Source organism: Camelus ferus, chromosome X (genome assembly GCF_009834535.1).
Source record: "Camelus ferus isolate YT-003-E chromosome X, BCGSAC_Cfer_1.0, whole genome shotgun sequence".
In the NCBI taxonomy this organism is placed as follows: Eukaryota; Metazoa; Chordata; class Mammalia; order Artiodactyla; family Camelidae; genus Camelus; species Camelus ferus.
Genome location: NC_045732.1, coordinates 60424810 through 60429459, shown reverse-complemented (window position 1 = coordinate 60429459; position 4650 = coordinate 60424810). Strand labels below are relative to the sequence as shown.

The window sequence follows — 4650 nt, the reverse complement described above, 5'->3', positions numbered from 1 at the left end:
CTACCTCTTCAAGTTAGACGTTCCCCCAATTTTACCCTCATGTCCCTTTGCCTCTCTTTGTTTTTCTTTCTATGTCTATGCTGATTCCATTTATTCCCAGAGAGTTTCAGTTATACCTATGAAATTGACCCCAAAATCTCTGTATCAAGTCCTCCTTATCATTTGAGCTTGTGATATAATTTTCAACTTCTGCTGCTTCTTGCTACTTAGATAGGTTATTAATAAACTTAACAATTCTAAAACTTAACATATCATCTTTCTTTTAAAAACAATAGTGTTATAAAAAAAAAAACAAAAAAAACACAGGCCCCAAATGACATCGCCTGAACTAAAACTCATGATACTGAATCTAGATTTAATACCTGATCTAATTGCAGTCTCAACTTCTCCCAGAAATGTAATCTCAATTGACCAGTCTAGAATTTTCTGTCATGCATCACTAAGCTCATCTGTCACATGGGTCCTCTCCATTCCCCTGAGGAAGAAGAAGAAATCTGCATGATAAAACGCTTGCCTTCCCTTACCTGCCCCCACCTCCAAAAGATGTCCTGGCCTAAAAATAACCCTTTCTTTTATTTTAATACCTTCATGCCCCACCCTCCTCCTGCCTATGAAATTGTTCCATTTTGTACAACCCCTCAGAACTCCCTTCTAGTTGCTGGATGGGATGCTGCCCCATTCATGAATCATTGAATAAAGACAATTAGATCTTCAAATTTACTTAATTGAATTTTGGGGTTTTAACACTAGTAAATAATAATAAAATGTCAGGTGTCATTCTAGGTGCTTTCCATACAATAAGGCATTAAATTCCCAAAACAACCTTTTGAAGTAGGTACTATTTTTACCATCACTCCCATTTTACTGATAAGGAAACTGAGGCACAGAAAGTTTCATTGACTACCCATTGTCATACAGCTGGTAAATAGTAGAGACAGGATTTGAGCTTGAAAAATCTAGCACTAGGATCATTGTTCTTAACTACTTCATTTTGCTGTATTGCATAGTTTCCCTTACCATTTTCTTTTGATTTTATCTCCATTCCCCTCACATCAACCCTTGTCATCATTTTTTTCCTTTTTCTTGTCACGCCTCACCTCTTCCCACATCAGATCAGTTGCTAAATTATCAAGTCTTGTATTTCTACCACTTCAGGCTTGTTTTTAATTTTGTGAGAGAGTGGACTCAATTTGTCCTCCTGACTCCAGCCTTTCTCCATTCTAATGCAGGGGTGGGGAGATTAATTTTCCTATAGCACAGCTCTAATGAAGTTTCTAACAAGTTTCTTTCCACTTACAGAGAAACAAAAACAAAATAGACTCTTCCTGCTGAAATTCATGGCTCTCCACAATATATAACTCCAACTCACTTTTCTAAGCTTATTTATTGTGTTCCTAATACATGAGATCTGTACCTTAGCCATGTTGGACTGCTCAGTCCTGTCTATGGTAACCTCCTCATCTAATTCTGTCCCTAATTTCATGGTTACTCATTTTTTAGTCCTTACACACAGCAAATATAATCTGGCTGTTATTCCCTGCCTTTCCTAATTGCAACTCTGCAACTAGCACTATTGAGCTCCAATATGTAGGCTCAATCTTGCCCATTTTAGGGACCAGAACCAAACAGTCCTAATGTTATATGAAGAACGCTGTTTTGTGGTTAAAAAAAATAAACAAGCAATAAATAAATAGGAAAAGAAATAGAAGTAGCCATTAACAAATAAAATATTATATATTGTTTATAATTTAAAAATTAAAGTTAAGATAATAGCTAAGGATATATGAGGGAGTCACCTTCATTAATTTGTGATGGGAATTTTTTTTTTTTACTATATCACTATAAATTTTATTCAGAAACCCATCTTTGTTGGTTTTTTGTTGTTGTTTTTAAAAATTCCCATAATGAACTAGTTTGGTCAGTCAACTACACTTTCTAGCAAATACAGGGTAAAAAATGGCTTGGCTCAAAATTGCCCAGATCTTTCATGATCTCTCCACCACCTCCTGTGGCACTCCAGTCCCCAGGCCCTGACTTCCATCTATGCTTCTTGCAACAACGCCGGTATAAATACCACCACAGTTCTCTAGAAATGGGTTTCAAATGCATGAAATTGCAGAAACCTCCTCGTTTACACACTCCCTTTTCATACTGGTGGTAGCAGGCTTCTCTGAAGTCTGTCCTATGGGAGAGCTCAGCTTGGATGGGCTGTATGTTAAACCAACCGTTATTCAAATCAATAGCAGCCTTTTCCACATCTTCTTCTGGATGAAACTTGACATACACGTATCCAATTAGGTGATCTCCAAAGTTATCACAGATAGTCTTCTCTTCAACTTAAATATACTTTTCTATTTATGCAAAAACCTCTTCAAAAAAATTCATCATTGTGTACCTGCATTTCGACATTACTCACAGCACAGCACAAACTGTCAGTAGGCAATGAAGAGTATTGAAGGTTAGGACAATAGTCTGCTCAGTTTATTGTGCAACCAAGAGAATCTGTCTCCATGAGGACATGCTCCAATTTTGAAATAAAATGAACAATTGACTTTGTGTTTCTTGGTGCTGAAAATGGAGACCAAATAAATTCTCTCCCATTCCCCACCTGCCACTGGCCACCACTGCTGCCCGCACAGTCGACCCTCTATGAAGGGAATTTAAATTGGCACAACCTTTGGGTAAAGCAACTGATCAAAAGCCTACAACAGAAAACAAATAGGAAGAAAAAAACTTTAAATATTCATTACAATAACAATCACTAAGTTAAGTATAGTATATCCATTCTATTGAATTATTTATACTTATATGTATGAGATAGATTTTTAAGATATATTGCCAATTGAACAGGAAAGGCTGCAGAATGTTGAACACCATATTTGTATCAACATATACAGATAAAACATCCAGTACTCTGTATTTCTATGATTACATTTATGGACACATAAATACAGCAAAAAAACACTTATAATATTAAAATTATATTTTAAAATGTTTATATGCTTTGTTGTGGTTGATCATATTCTAGGACAATGTTTTGGATAATCAAAAAATACACAAAGATGTATCTAAATTTATGTGTTAATTATAATGTGGTAACTCTAAGGTCCAATATTAGTGCAATGTTAAATAAATTTTGGTACATACATATGGTGCTTTGAAAATCATATGTAAATGTTTATAACATACTGTTATATAAGTAAAGTAGGTTATAGTTTACATAGTTTACATCTCTGGTGTCAAACACAGGGCCTGACACTGACAAGTGAATGTTGAATGAATACATGTGCCTATATTATAATATTATTTGGAAAAAAAAGATAGTATGCATGCTCAAAGTTTAGCAGGACGTTGACTGAAAATTCAACAGTGATTACTGATGGACTATAGGCAGAAGAATATTTTAAATATCACCCCACTCACATATCTCTTTCTCAAACAGCTATTTGCTGTGGTAGAAAGAATAACAGTCCCCCGAATATGTCCATGTCCTAATTCCTGGAACCCGTGACTATGTTTTCTTCATGGCAAAGGGACTATACAGATGTGATTAAGATTAAGGAAATGGAGGGAAGATTATCCCAGATTAACCAGGTGGGCCCTACCTAATCGAATGAGTCTTTAAAAGGAGAAAACCTTTCCCAGCTGTGGTCAAAGAGAGACATGTGACAATGTAACTGTCAAAGATTTGACATTAATGGTTTTAAAGATGGAGGAAGGGGGCCACAAGCCAAGAAATGTGGGTGACCTTTAGAAGCTGGAAGTGAATTCTCTGCTAGAGCCTCCAAAAAGGAATGTAGCTTTGTTGACAGCTTGATTTTAGTTGTGAGACCCATGTTAGATTTATGACCCATAAAACTATAATAAATTTGTGTTGTTTTAAGCCAGTAAGTTTGTGGTAATTTGTTATGGCTGCAACAGGAAACAAACACATTTGTTGAATACAAATTCAAAGTATAGACACACAGAAAGAAAAAAAAAATCACCTTTAATCCCACACTCAGATATAAATACCATAACAGTATGATGTATATAACATTTTCCTTCATAAATATAACACATCTCCATAAAAGGCAACTTCATTCTTCCAGTTGCTCAGGTGAAAACTTCTTGGGGTCAGTATTGACTTTTTTTCTTTTCTACGCCACATTCAACTAGTCAGCTTTATATTTGTAACAATCTGACCATTCTCACCATCTCCAAATACTATCTGGTCCAAGCCACCAGGAGCTCTCACTTGGCTTGTATTCTGATAACCTCTAAATCTTCTCCCTGCATCCATACTTTCCCTGCTAGTCTGTTCACCATAGAGCAGCCAACATGATCCTTTACAAATATGTATCAGTCACCTTCTAAAGGTGTCCTCTCTCTTTCAGAATAAAAGCTAAATTCCCCACAGTTGCTTAAAGTCCCTAGAAAGATATGGTCCTCGGCTGCTTCTCTGATCTCATTTCCTGTCACTGTTGCTCTCAGTCACTTCACTCCAGCCATACTACCCTCCATGATTCCCTCTCCACCCCAAAAACCAATCATGTTAGTAAAAAAGGACCTTTCCACTCTCTGATTCTTTTGCTTAGAATGTTTCCCTAAAGGTGTCTGTATGGCTCAGTTTCATTTCCCTTGGGTTCTGGCTCAAATAGTATCTTATCC

At 36.2% G+C, this 4650-nt stretch overlaps 1 pseudogene; it reads right to left on the bottom strand.

Moving 5' to 3' along the window:
* Positions 1-1935: 1935 nt before the first annotated feature.
* Positions 1936-4282, bottom strand: LOC102517021 (annotated as a pseudogene).
* Positions 4283-4650: the final 368 nt, after the last annotated feature.